Source organism: Tenrec ecaudatus, chromosome X (assembly GCF_050624435.1).
Source record: "Tenrec ecaudatus isolate mTenEca1 chromosome X, mTenEca1.hap1, whole genome shotgun sequence".
NCBI classification, from domain to species: Eukaryota; Metazoa; Chordata; class Mammalia; order Afrosoricida; family Tenrecidae; genus Tenrec; species Tenrec ecaudatus.
The window spans coordinates 56481280-56497015 of record NC_134548.1 but is presented as its reverse complement, the minus strand read 5'-3'; the positions used below and the strand labels follow the sequence as shown (position 1 = coordinate 56497015).

General features: G+C 37.6%; 2 pseudogenes; both read left to right on the top strand.

The window, feature by feature from the left end:
- The first annotated feature begins 711 nt into the window (after positions 1-711).
- Positions 712-1140, top strand: LOC142433401 (mitochondrial intermembrane space import and assembly protein 40 pseudogene; annotated as a pseudogene).
- An 11-nt stretch (positions 1141-1151) lies between these two features.
- LOC142433400 (heterogeneous nuclear ribonucleoproteins A2/B1 pseudogene) overlaps positions 1152-15736 on the top strand; it is a 91307-nt pseudogene continuing 76722 nt past the window's right edge.

The following is a 15736-nucleotide window of genomic DNA, read 5'->3' as shown; positions in this document are numbered from 1 at the left end:
TCAACTAAGCCCACATGGAAGAAGCACAGCAGATCTGTATGATCCAAAGGAGACGGATAATAAAAATCCAAATACAAAGTAGGGAAATTTATCAGAGCTTAAATTGTGAAACCCCAATTTATAGAAAAGTATTGATGACAGGGAAGCCCAAAATTCATCTGCAGACTATCTATGTAGAGTAAGTCCCTTCTGACCACAGTTGAGGTATGAGAATAGTCTGACCATCAGACAGAGATTATTGTAAATTTGATTATGGTGGGTGGAATTGCAATATAATATAATACCTGGTCATTTGATCTCACTCTTCACAGATCTTGGATTTGTCTGAGGTTTACATATTTCTTGCTTGTTTCTTGACAGAGGTTTTCTCTCTGACTTATTTCGATATTGCTGGTAGTCTGGTCTTCCTTCCCTTTTATAACATATACAGGTTTTTTTTTTTTGCATTTTTGGGTCTGTATCCCCAAATCATATAACAATGGCATTAAATGTAAATGAATTAAATGCAGTTGAGAGAGGGTAGAAGAATGGATAAGAAAAGAGGCCTCAGTAATTTGCAGCTTATAAAAAACACATTTTAGATGCAAAGAAAATATAGATTTAAAATGAAAGGATGAAATAAAATATATCAAGCTAGTGGCAATAAAAAGAAACGAAGAGAGGGAAACCCAGCATGTGGAAGCTCAGAAACTAGGCCTGGAAGGTGCGGAAATGCTGAGCACATTGCACAACGGCCGGCGGGGATTTATTGGGAAGGACCAAATCATATTTGTGACGAAAAAAGACCATGCAACTCCAGCAGTGCAGAGCTGATGATCCCAACGATCCGTCTGAGGAGCACAGATGGATACTGCCCATTGGAGACATTGACTGGAGCTGCCTGTGCCTTGGAGGCATGGCCAGCGGCCCCTGTAGGGAGCAGTTCAAGTCCGCCTTCTCCTGCTTCCGCTACAGCACGGAGGATGTCAAGGGCTCAGACTGTAAAGACCAGTTCCGGGCCATGCAGGATTCATGCAGAAATACCCGGACCTCTATCCCCAGGATGATGACGATGCTGAGAAAGAGAAGGAGAAGCCAGAAGTGTTAGAGGAAGTCGCTCCCATGGAAGCAACCGAAAAGGAAGAGGGCTTAAGTTCATGAAGGCCACGGTCATGCGAGTTCACATCAAGATGGACTTTATAGAGATGCCTTTCAGTCACTCCGAAAAACCCTCTCCTTCTGTTCTGTGCACTGTCATGTACAAAACAGCTTATTCTGTGAAGCAGTGGTCTTGGCCGCTTGACAGACACACTGCAAAAGCAAAACAAAAAACACGGGCATCCTCCGGTAAACCTGTCGGCAAAGGTAGATTGTTTCCCCTCGCAGACTGCCCTGACTCTTCCCACTCTGAAATAGTGTGCTGAGTCATCTCAGCAAGCCAAAGTCATCATCCAGGGATGTTTCTTGGGAGTGAGCTGCTTTATCTAATCCATCATGTCTTGGACTACATTTCAGACCCCCCTTTGGGAACAAACATACTGGCATGGGACCATTCCTAATAGAAGAGGCCAGATAATCAGACACTTCGTTTTCAGAACGCCTCTCCATCTTCAGTATAAGAGGCAGCGCTGTGAGGCTGTCAGCACATTATTCCTGATCCATTCTGGGTTTCATTTCTGCATTGCTTTCTTGTTTGGAAGGAGGGGGTCTGGACTTTACATTCACAGTCCCTTAGTAAGTGATTATCACTGTTTCCTCACCCCTCCCCCGCCCTTCACCTCCCAAAACCTTGGTTTGGGGCTGGTGTTCATACTGGTTCTGTCTCAGCCAGTGCACGTGCCGCATCATCAGGATGGGAACCTAATTATCACCAGATGAATAGCCCAGAGGGAGACTGGTCTGGATTAAAATGGCAGGGGGCAAAGATTTCTACCTAATTTTGAATGTGTTGTTTAATTGTACTAAAGATATGTTTGATGTAAGGAAATATAAATTATATAAGGTTTAATTTCCTCTTTAAAGATACACTGGTAAACCAAAAAAATAAGAGAGGCAATATTAATCACTGATAAAATGTACTTCAAAGCAGAATGCATCATGAGAGTTAAAAAGGCCATTACACAATAAGGGACAATTGGTTAAAAAGACATAACTATAGTAAATATCAATGTGCTCATTGGGTTTCAAAATATATTATTCAAATGCTCACAGACTTTAAGTAAGAAACAGACAGTATTTCAATAATAGTAGGAGATTTTAATATGCCATGCTTGAGGACGAATGGAACAATTAGAAAGAAACTCAATTAAGACATGGAAGCACTGAACAACACAATCAACATGATTTTTGGACATATACAGGACATTCTATCTAGAACAATAAGATGATATGCATTCTTTTCCAGCATATATGGAATATTCTACAGAATAGACTATATGTATCATAATGCTATAAAATTAGAAATCAGCAAAATGAAAAGGTGGAAAAATTTAAGTACATAAAAATTGAACAATACCCTGTTTAAAACTACAATGTAATTGAATAAACAAGGAATACAAATTTAAAGTTCCCCGAAATACATAAGAATGAAAATATAACATCCCAAATCCGTTAGGGCCTAGTAAAAGCAGTACTTAGAGGTCAATTTATACCAATAAACACACACATTAACAAAGAAGAGACAAAATCAACACCTTAACCCAACATCTTCATCAATTAGAAAAAGAACATCAAAATAAACTGTTAGCCACAAGAAGGAAACAGATAATAATAATTAGAGCACAAATCAATGAATAGGAAAACAGAAAAACAATAGAAAGAATCAACAAGACAAGAAGTTGATTCTTCAAAAAGATTAAGAAATTGACAAACCACTGGCAAATATAAGAAAGGAAAGGGAGGAAATCCATATATAATGAATAGGAAATGAAATGGGCACCATAACAACAGAATCAATTGGGGAAAAATAACACAATACTATGAAGAAATTTGAATAACTCGAATAAATGGACAAATATCTAGAAGCATAGTACTTTTCTAAATTAACACAAATAGTCAACAAAGAAATATATCAGGTCATTGAAAACTACCAACAAAAATTTTCCAGGATCAGATGGCTTCACTGGGGAGTTCTACCAACCATTTATAGCAGAGTTGTCATCAATTATACACAAACGATTTCAGAAAACAGAAAAAGATAGCAAACTCCCAAACACATTTTATGAAATTAGCATAACCCTGACACCAAAACAAAGCAGACATTACCAGAATAAAAATTACACACCTAAATCCCTTATGAATATAGATGTAAGCATTCTCAACAAAATTTTAGCCAATAGAATCCAACAAAATATCAAATAATAATAAATCATGATCAATTGGGATTCATGCCAGATATGCAAAAATGGTTTAACATTAGAAAACAGATAATGCCATCTACCACATAAATAAAACAAATGAAACAATCTATATGATCACATAAATAGATACAGAAAATGCCTGTGACAAAATCCAACACCCCGTCCTGATTTTTTTTAAATTCAGCACAATAGAAATAGAAGTGAGATTCTTCAATATAATAAAGGGAATATATACAAAACCAACAGCCAACATCTTATTCAATGGGGAGAAACAAAAAGCTTTCCTCTTGCAAGCACCACACAAGGGTGGTTTTTATCACCGCTCTTATTCAATATTGTGCTGGAAGTCTTAATCAAAACTTTAAGATAACCAAAAAAGAAATTAAAGACATCCAAATTGGCAAAGAAGTAAAGTTCTCTCTAGTTGCAGATGAGGTGATTATATACATAGAAAACCTCACATACACGACAAGAAATTGTTGGAAATAATCAAAATACTCAGCAATGTCACAAGGTATAGGATCAATATACATAAATCAATAGAAGTTTGTATAAAAATGTTGAGAGTTCTGGTTTTTAAAAGGAAATCAAGAAACAAAACACTTGTATCAAGGGAAACTACAAAACACTGCTACAGGAAATCAAATGAGATCTACATAAATGGAAGAATATATTATGTTAATGGGTAGAGAGATTTAACATTGTGAAAATGCATGCTGGCCAAAGCAATTTATAAATATTGTGCAATTCAGATCCTGATCCCAGAATTATTCTTTTTTAAATCATTTTAATGGGGGCTCATACAGCTCTTATCACAATCTATCCATCCATCCATTGTGTCAAGCACATTTGTACATTTGTTGCCATCATCATTCTCAAAACATTTACTTTCTACTTGAAACCTTAGTATCAGCTTCTCATTCTCCCCTACTTCCCAGCTCCCTTGCTCTCTCCCCCACATTATTATTTAAATAGAGAAAGTAATCACCAAAAGAGTAAAACAAAAACCCATTAAGTGGGAAAAAACGTGGCAACAATATATTGGACAAGGGATTAATGTCTAAAATCTATAGAAAACTAATATCTCCAATAAGAAAAAGTCAGATAATCCAATTAAAAATTGGGCTAGATAGTTTACCAAAGAAGACATCCAGGTGGTCAACAAACATATAAAAATGCTTAAAATTATTAGTTATATGAGAGATGCAAGTCAGTAACCATTCAAAAGATGCAAATGAAGACAATGGTGAAGTACCACCTCACCACAGCTTTGATATCAATGTTAAAAAAACAAATAAACAAACCATCAAATAACAAATACCAGAGAGGGGGTTTATTAGCCCCCTCATACACTGCTGGTGAGAATGTAAAAATACTTCATTGAGTTGGTTCCAACACGTAATGACTCTATAAGAGAAGACAGGACTGCCCCTGTGTGTTTCCCTGGCTCTTGATGGGAGTAGAAAGCCTCGTCTTTCTCTGTGGAGCAACTGGTGGCTTCAAATTGCTAATGTTAAGCACTCTACCACCAAGGTTCTTTTTTTGTTGCTGGAGAGATCGGGAAATGTCCTAGATGAGGCCCCCAGGTTAATAGTGGGAACATTGGAGAGCATTAGTAAGTAGCTGTATATATATTTACTGGACATAGGGAATTACTTATGGAATTAGAGATTATGCTTGGCCCAGCAAAGGCCTCCAGGAACTCTATCACTTCTGATTGGCTACTTCTCATGGTAGGCCAGTTGTTACATATTTTGAGCATTCCTTCTAAATTACCCCTCCTCAATTGTGTGGCACTACTTTCAACAGTTTTTAGTTTATATTTCATGATCCTGGGGCAGGTCTTAGTAGTCCTGGAGTCTCAAATTGGACTCTAAATTAAACTACCAAAAATCTACCAGAAGAGTAAAATATAGTCAGAGGTACATTTAGCATTATTGACATCAATGCTTTTCAAATTTTATTTGGCATTGGAATCCCCAAGTAATTCTGTTACATACTAAACTTCTGTCAAAACTCATGATGGGCCTATGCTGAGTTGCCCAATATGAATGAGAGTTGTAAATTGTGCAGTTTTCTTTATTGGATGAAGTAAACTGCAATCACTAGCTTTGTGTGCTGGCAGTGACAGCCACTGTTCACACACAGCATTTAGAAAGTGACATCATTTAGAAGGGATGGAGGCAGCTGTGTGAGATTTGGATATTACATGCTGTAACAGCTTGAAGAGCCTCAATGAAAGGCTCGGTGGGATAACTTGACATAGAAGGAGTGGACCACACTGACCTGAACAAGGAGCAATGGGATCTTTACTGACAGAGTCTAATAACCTAGCCTTCTTTTTCCAGTACTATCTAAACCCAAACATTGTAATAAAATCAAATGGAAGTGAAAAGGAACCCCCAAAGCAATTTTGTTAGACTTCTGATCAATTCTGATCAGTGTGAGATCATATGGAATGTGTAAAAACTCACATGACTTTTAAAAAAATAATATACATGATAGTTCATGTCTCAAAATTCATAGGTCTAATATATGGAGTTAAAAGAACCACATTGTATTAGTCTGCAAATATAATATTAACTCTGGAGCAGTACTAAATTCTGCAATGAAACTTCATATGCTACACCTCAAAATTACTAAAAATAGTTATATTTTAAAGTTATTTAAAATTATGCTAACAAAGCTTATGAATTCAAAGTTTGTCGCCAAACACAAGCAGTAACACAAAACAATGCAAAACAATAATTAACAATGTAATACTATTTTCTCTAGTTCACAAATCAAGGAATCAATTTTATTTTAATTAATTATTTAAAGCATACATTACCTTATTTAAAAAATTAATTGCACTCTTTATTTTCTTTTGTAACTAGCATTTATTGGTTGTTTTAAGATCAGTGCAGAGACATTATGACCACAATTTTAATGCACTTACCAAAATCATAAAATGGCATGTAGATAAGCTTATTTTCTAAATTCTAGAGACTTCCCAGCTTTAAATTTGGAGGAATTTTTAAAAAAGAAGTTATCAAGCACCATTACGTTCAAATGTTGATAAGCTGTTGCATCTTAAGTCCCACTAAATCACAATTTAATGTCACACACACAACACATGCAAATGTTCAACCCTTCACAGCACATAATAAAGTTATCAGGAAAACCGGATTACCACGACCAAAGGTGTTACAGAATGCACACAGCCCTGAAAATGTTTTCCAGACACACTTCTACTAAAAAAATCAACAACCTGGGAACAAACTTTTAAATGTCCAAGTCATGCAAATGCATGACAGTGATGCCAAAATAGGCATTAAATATTTTTTTTGTATTAGGGATACAACCTTCCCTACTCTATCACATGGAATGTTACATTGACACCCAAGACAGTCAAATCTTCCTACAATTCAACATCTCACTATGCTCCAGTTGTACCAAAAAATATACAACCAAGAAATTATTTCACATTGGGAGCCTGCCCCATCTATTTGACCTTTTTAGGTTCACATGCAGCTTTAAGAAATAATACAGAAACATGAGCAATACCCTCCCCATGCATGGGTGAATGCGCTGTTTCCCCACTACCCATGTCCTCCTTTTGTTTCCCCCTTTTCTCCTCCTTTTTAGTTGTCCTCGACCCCCTCTCCAGAAGAGTGCACTATAGAGGACAGCACTGAAGCTACAGCTCAGGGACAATGGCAGACCACATAGGAGCAAGCTAAGAAGGAAAGAGAGAGAAAGAGAAACCGCATCATGGCTCACCAAGCTTCAAGGAGGACATTAGGGCTCACAGCAGCAAATGCGCAGAGAGGACCTTAGGGCTGGCCCCACCATGAACACGACGCCCCTCACTGACCCACAGGGCTACAGGGGACAGCATTGGAGATAGTGTGGGACGTGGCTCCATTTGAACCTCCACACCGGGTCAAAATAGGAAGGGAGCGCAACAGAGCAGCAAGAGAAGCGAAGCAATGAAGTACCTCAGGAATCCCAAAAATAGACCTCAGAACTGGTGGGCAGGGCATGACACTTTACCAGATTGGATTGTAAAACATTCAGAAAGGTTAGTAGACGAACCTGAAGCTACTTATAGGTTGCCCCCTCTCTCTCCCTCCCCCCTTTTTCTTTTTCTTTTTCTCATGTCTATCCATATAGGAAAGTCAGGATAACCAATCCTGAGGAGAAAACAACTTGGATGATGGCTCCTGGGGGACATGGGACAGGAAGAGGTTGGGAAAAGGAAGGAAGACAATAAAAGATCTAAAATCGATGGCAAGGAGGGTGTAGAATGCCTTGATTGGGTTTGATCAAATGCAAGTAGCAGAGAGAAAGTACTGAGAGTCGATTGAAGGTCAAACATGATAGTGGGACTGGAGAAAGTAAAAAGAAATAGAGGAAAGAACTAGGAGGCAAAAGACATTTATAGAGGTCTAACACAGGCATGCACATATGGTAACATATTAATATATACTGATAGAAATATAGGGGTGTTAATCTGGGTAGACTAGAGAAACATTCATAAACACATTTATATGTTTATAAGAAAGAGTTTTATGGATTGTGGTAGGAGTTGTATGAGCCCCTAATAAAATGTTTTTTTTAAAAAGAAAGAGCTTTATATACAAGAGCAGTTAAATATTGAGAAAACATCCCAGCCCAGTCCAGATCAAGTCCATAAGCCCGATATTAGCCCATATGTCTGTTACCAATCTATAAAGTCCTCTTCAGACTCACAAAATACATGCAATGATGCTGAATTCAGGAAAATCACAGGCCAGTGGGTGCAAAGTCTAGTGGATTCAGTGGCGGTAGAAGCTTCTCAGTCCTGGGAGTACATGAAGGTAGGGGGAATATGGGGGGAGTAGGAGAAACAAGAAACCAACTATAATGATCAATGCATAACCCCAAATGCCAGGGGGACAAACAACAGAAACATGGGTAAAAGGAGATAGCAGATGGTGTAAGATATGAAAATAATAATGATTTATAACTTATCAGGGGTCCCCGATGGTGGGAGGCTAAAGGAGGGAGGAAAAAAAGAGGAGCTGCCACCAGGGCAGAAAGAAAATATTTTGAAATGATGATGGCAACATATGCACAAATATGTTGGATACAATTGATGCATGGATTGTTAAAAGAGTTGTAAGAGCCCCCAATAAAATAATTTATTAATAACAAAAAAGAAATAATACAGAGAGATCGCATGAACCATTCACTCATTTTCTCACAATGATAACTCTGTGTAGCTCCATTCAATTTACTGAATATGTAGGTTTTATATCCACAACCCCAGTCAAGCTACACCATATGCATATTTCACTTTTCCCTTTTATAAATTGAATCCACCAATCCTCCAAAACCCACTGCCACTGAGTGACGCCAACTCATAGCAATCCTATAGGACAGGGTAGAACTGGTCCTGTGAGTTTTCAAGTGCTACTGGAGTAGAGAGTTCAAGCTTTCTTCAGCGAAGGGAGTGACTGGTGCTTCCCGACTGCAGACCAATGTGTAACCACTACGCAAATGCAGTCACTGGCATCTGCTCAGGACAGTAAGAGCAAATAAGTCAATCCTTATACAAGCCTTATATCTGAACCCTAAGTCCTGATAATGACTAAAGGTTGCCCCAATTATGTGATTTTGTCATTTCAATTTTTATATAATTGAAATCATACAGTATCTATGCATGTATATACATTTTTAGATTTTCTATTTGTAATTGGTGTTTTGTTTGTTTATAACTTCTCACGGAACCCTTTTTATTATGATGACTTTAAAATCTCTTTCGTTTTTCTTTTTCTTTCTTTTCCCTTGGCTGTTTGTCCTTTATGTCTCTGCTGTCCTTCTTTCCTTTCTTCTTTTCCCTCTCTTCTACATTTTTTTCTTTCCTCCTATTTTTCCTTTGTTTTTCCCACTTCTTTGTTTGCTTATTTGCAAACATCAGCCTCCACAACCATGAGATCAGAAGAACTATATGGGTCTGGATACTATTAGCAATTTCTCTGAGAGGAATCACAATAGAAGATCCTGGATAGAGCAGGAGAAAGACATGGAACAAAACTCAAAATTATAAAAATCATGGTAAGACAGAGACTGGCTGGTGAAACTCCTTAAACTATCTGCCTTAAGCATTCTTCAGGTCTGATACTGAATTCACCACCAATACCACGACCCCACCCCATGGTTCAAACTTCATCCAAATAATAGCCAGGTCTGTATGGGAAACGATAATATTACTAAGGTACTCACACCTTAGAAAGGCATTCAAGATCAATAGGCCAGCATTTACCCACAGACAGAGTTAAGAAGGGTTAGGAATAAAGGAGATGTGGAAACAGGAAGCAGGGAGAATGTGGTAAGTGATGTTACATTGACAGCATTGCAATGAAGAAGATGAAACAAAATGTGCAAGAATTGTTTAATTTAAAACTGATTACAATCTCTGCAAAACTTCACCCTACTCACAATAAGTTTGATTTAAGAAGTTTGTTGAATATGAAGATAAAATGACAGAGTAATAAGACTGGTTCAACTGACACACGCCACTGATATTTCTAGGAGTACCTGTGTGGTACTAACTGTAATATTCTCCACTGCTAGGTGAAAGTTTGGTGGCTCTAATTCTTCCATTGGCACCTGGTGACAGGCCTAGTGACTTTTGGAAAAATCACTCATTTGAAAACCCAATTTTACTCTGCACACAAATTTGCTTTGTGTCAGGAACCACTTGATGGTAACTAACAACAATCGTCATCTCTAAAAAGGAAATTGCTCATATTAGGGTTTATCTCTGAATTATTATGTCATTGGGGATCACCCTCTTGAAGTTGCATTTTATGTCTTTCTATTTTGCAGTATATGAAACCCAGGATTGATGAACTTATGGAGACAAGTAGAATAGGTATTTCAGGGGGGTGTACGGTGGTAGTGGTGGTGGTGGTGGTAGAGGGGGTGGTAAAAGGGAGACAATATCAAGGAGTCCAGGAAGAAAGAGAATGTTTAGACAATGATTGTGATAGCAATTGTACAATATAGCTTGAAGTTATTGAACTATGGAATAATATGTATTAACTCCCAATTAATAATAAATTAAAATTAAATAAATTAAAAATGGAAAAGCTACTGGGAAGCTTAAAATGTTTAAATTGTTGAATATAAAAATAATGATCTGCTGGATGCTTCCTCCCCCCAACTACCATGATCCGAATTCTACCTTGCAGGGCTGGATAGGGCAGAGGCTGTACACTGGTACATATGAGGGCTGGAGGCACAGGGAATCCAGGGTGGATGATACCTTCAGGACCAAGGGTGTGAGGGGCGATGCTGGGAGAGTGGAGGGTGAGTGGGTTGGAAAGGGAGAATTGATTACAGGGATCCACATGTGACCTCCTCCCTGGGAGAGGGACGGCAGAGAAGGGGGGGAAGGGAGACTCCGGATAGAGCAAGATATGACAGAATAACGATGTATAAATTACAAAGGGCACATGAGGGAGGGGGAGGGAGGGGAAAAGAGGACCTGATGCAAAGGGCTAAAGTGGAGAGCAAATGCTTTGAGAATGATTGGGGCAGGGAATGTATGGATGTGCTTTATACAATTGATGTATGTATATGTATGGATTGTGATAAGAGTTGTATGAGTCCCTAATAAAATGTAAAAAAAGAAAAGGAAAAAAAAGAAAGAAAGAAAGAAAGAAAAGAAAATGATTAGGGCAAAGAATGTACAGATATGCTTTATACAATTGATGTATATATATGTATGGACTGTGATAAGAGTTGTATGAGCCCCTAATAAAACTTTTAAAACAACAACAAAAAAAGAAAACTCACCAGAAACAAAATAATTATCAGTCCACAGACATATATGTGGTTAGAAATTTCTAGAATAGACATTAAATGATATACACTTGCATAATGAAGACATTCATTAATTTTCAAGCTTATCAAATTTAGCATAATGCAATTTGAATCCTTCAATATATAGACATGATATGTTTATTATATTAAAATAATTATTTCCTTAAAAAAACAAACTACTGATTCTTAGGGTTTAGCAGAAAGCTCTGTCTGTAGAGATCTTGGAATAAACTAACTCTCTGCCTCAAAAAAAAAATGATCTGAAATGTAAACTTGCATCTAATTTACAATAAAACAATTTTTAAATAACAAAAAAGGAAAACCCCTTCTTTTATTCTGCCAGGCAAGTATAGTTAAGAATTAGGACCTAGTTTGTGTGTAATCAAAATTGTTATATAAACAATATTTCAATTAAATCTTCATAATTGATACAAATAATATTGTTATTGCTATGTGCCATCAAGTCAGCTGCTTACTCATGTTAACCCCATGCTCAGTTTGGGCAAGTGTGGTTCACAGGATCAGTTTTTGGAAATAGATTACCAAGCATTTCTTCCTAGTTTATATTAGTCTGGAAGTTTCACTGAACCTGGATCAGCATTATAGCAGCAGGCAAACTTCCACTGACAGATAGATGGTAGCTTCACATGAGATACATTGAATCTCGGTCTCCAGCATAGCAGGGAATAATTCTACCACTAAATCACCAATTCCTAAGATAAAACTACTATAAATGTTCCAGTTTGATAGAGGAAGTTTGTCTCGGGAAGCTTAGATAGATTAAGTAACTTGCCCAGTGGCACACAGTAAAGAAAGGGGTAGAACTAGCATTTGAACATTGATCTTTTAACCCAGATACAAAACCAAACCTACCCATACAGTTAAATAATCCAGCCTCTGAAGATCTTCTCATCTGTATCTCTCCTCATCCCTTTTTATGTGTAGTAATTGAATCTTACTTCCTCTCGTGCTTTGTTTCCCAGGCAACTACCACTTTTATACCCTACTGTTTCTATCATACAGAGCTTTTCGTGGTACAGTGGTTAAGCACTGGGCTGTTAACAGCTCAAACCCACTAGCTGCTCCCCAAAGAAATATGTGGCAATGTGCTTCTGTATAGATTTCAGCCTTGGAAACTCATGATGTTTTTTATTTGTTTGTTTGTGTCTCACCTCCATGCTTTTTCCTTTCCTACTGTCCTCAGCTTGGAAACCTGCCTAAATCCCCATGGTCTTGGTATCCATAATCTGCATATAATAGTTTCATGTGCAAAGACCTAGAGTTAGAAAACCAAATGGAAAGAACATATAGACATATCTTAAATGGAAAGAACTCAAGAAAAAAATCAAGCCCTGAGTTGAAATATTTAAAGATTCTATAGGCAAAATATTGAATGATGCAGAAAGCATCAAAAGACAGTGGAAAGAATACACAGAGTCAGTGTACCAAAAAGAACTAGTTAACATTTCAGCATTTCAGGGGGTAGCATATGAGCAACAACCAATGGTACTGAAGGAAGAGGTTGAAGCTGCATTGAAAGCATGAACCAAAAACAAGACTCAAGGAATTGCTGGTATACCAATTGAAATGTTTCAATAAGCTGATGAAGCACTGGAAGCACTTACTTGTCTATGTCAGAAAACTTGGAAGACAGCTACTTGGCCAATTGACTGGAAGAGATTTCAACCCATCCCAAAGAAAGGTGACTCAACAGAATACTCAACTCAATATTATTAATATCACATGCAAGAAAATTTTGCTGAAGATCATCCAAAAATGGTTGCAGCAGTACATTGAGAGGGTGTTGCCAGAGCTTCTGGCTGAATTCAGAGAGGTCTGTCCCTGAGTAGAGGAAACAAGAGTGATCAAAATCAAAAGTCACATGGAAATAATTTGTCCAATGGACAAATAGGCCATGGCAGCATCAATCTCTACAAACAACCCTGAGACCAGAATAACTAGATGGTGCCCAGATACCCCTAGCAACTACCCTGAAAGGGACCCCATTAACAGTTCCTTGATAGAGTAGAATGCACCTAAGACGACACAGAACTCAAAATCATAAAAGAAACTACATCCAGAACTGTATTAAAATAATCAATTATTTAAGATCAAAAGGGCAGCTTTTACCTATGGACAAAATTTAGATTGAAGGAAGGAGGAGGAATGGAACAGGAAACACAAGGAGGAAGTGGGACAAGTGATGGTACATTGAGGAGATTGGAATGGATGAATTGCTAAACCTAAAACTAGGATCCACTCTGTGGATCTTCACTCAATTCACAATAACTTTTTAAGTAGTTTGTAGAGAAATGAGAATTAAAGATAATGGAATTTCCCAAGAATCTTTTGAAGACTCCTTGTGTGTGTATCCATATATACTTATACATATATATCACATTAAAATGAATATATATCAATTAAAATTTTAAATGATCATCTGTTTTCAGCCTAAATTATCTGCATCCTTCCAGTGGTACACACAAAAAGCTAAAGGAAAGAATAACCTAAGGCCACTGGTGTTGCTGCTGCATGAAGTTTGGGCCTGCTGGAGAAACAGAAAAATGTGCATGGCAGAATTTTGTGATAATTATCACTAGATTGTGAGTCAGCCAAATCTGAGACTAATGACTGAAGAAAATGGTCCTAGTTAAGGGCTCGTTAAGCTAATGCTTTACCAGTCCCTGCTATATGACAGCCCAGGGTTGACCCTAGGAAGCTTACACAATATAAAGACAGCTAAAGCCATACCTGACCATAACTCCTTTAAAAAATTAGATTCTAACCCTATATTTGAAGGTCAAGATTTTCTTGTGTGGCACACCTACTGTGTAGTACTGGATGTGAGGCAATAGGGCCTGGAGCTGATTCTTTTTTCTTTTTTCCCCCATTCCTTTTTACTAAGAGCTAATCCAGACATCATAGTACTACATAGTTCAAGCACATCAGGCAGTATTGTACAATTTCTATCAAAATCAGCTTCAAAATACTTTCTTCCTTCTTGAACTCCTTGATATCAGCCCCTCTCACCCCCTCACCACTTCCACCATACACCCAAGGAGCCCTTATTCCAGTTGTTATCTCTACAGGTTCACCCACCCTGTGTTTTTTTAATCATTTTATTGGGGGGGGGCTCATATAACTCATCATAATCCATACACACATCAATTGTGTCAAGCATATTTGTACATTCGTTGCCATCATCATTCTCAAAATATTTGCTCTCCACTTAAGCCCTTGGTATCAGTTCCTCGTTTTTCCTCTTCCCTCCCCACTCCCCCTCCTTCATGAACTCTTGATAATTTATAAATTATTATTATTTTGTCATGTCTTACACTGTCTGACATCTCCCTTCACCCACTTTTCTGTTGTCCATCCCCCAGGGAGGAGGTTGTATGTAGATCCTTATAATTAGTTGCCCCTTTTACCCCACCTTCCCTCAGCCAATTCTTAAATGCTTCCTCCCCGCAACTATCATGATCCCAATTCTACCTTACAAATCCAGCTAGACCAGAGGATGTACATAGGTAGAGAAAGGAACTGGAAACACAGGGAATCCAGGGCAGATGATCCCTTCAGGAACAGTGGTGAGAGTGGCGACAATTTATACACCCAAACAAAAAACAAACCCAGAAAAATACATAGCAAAGCTTCACACACCGAAAATATTAAAAACCAGATCAAGCCTAAAATGTGTCAGAGGGGAGATCAAGTGACAAAGCTTTAACTGTTCAAGTCAGATTTATCATTTCAATCTATTATAGTCATCTCTGCAATCCTTTCTGTGTGATAGCTAGTTATTCTCTTCCCTCGATTATGGTTAGAGGTTAATCACCAAAGACTTATTCCCTGTGTAGGTCTTGAAAATGTATTTTGAGTTTCTACAGTCATACATAGGTGTTTATGTTGCTTATTCCTAATAGGGTGACTTGGAACAAATTTTATGAGGATAAGTTTTCTCATTTGTAAAATTTGAGATAATTTGATGGATAGCTAATGCAGTAATTCTTAACTCTGGTTATACATTATATTAACTCTGGTTATACATTATAATTATCTGGGGGAATTTAAAAGTATATTATTTGCCAGAGATTCTGCTATAATTTTTGCAGTGGCACCTAGGCACATTAATTTTAGCTCCTCTAAGGCTAAGAACTATGGAGTTAATTGGAGAATTAAAAACATGTATAAAGCATCTGGTATACAATAAATACTCGAAATATGTTAGATATTATTATTATTAGACTTATAATTGGTTATCTTTTCTAGTTTCCTTCTGACAAACTATCTACAACCTGTCTTCTCTAAGCAAACCCACACAAAGTCCCAAAGGCTTGGCCAATTTTCTGAATCATCTGCTGCTTAATGGCATTGAACATTATCTTTTGCCCTACTGTAAGAACCATGCCATGGGGACCACAAGTGGAAACACAGTCTGATCGAAACGACCCTGACAGCTGCTTTTGCCAGGTTTGCAGATTATTGTGAGTACGCTCCCATGCCTGCCCGTCTGTGGAATCTGAGATGCAGCAGGTGACCATGGC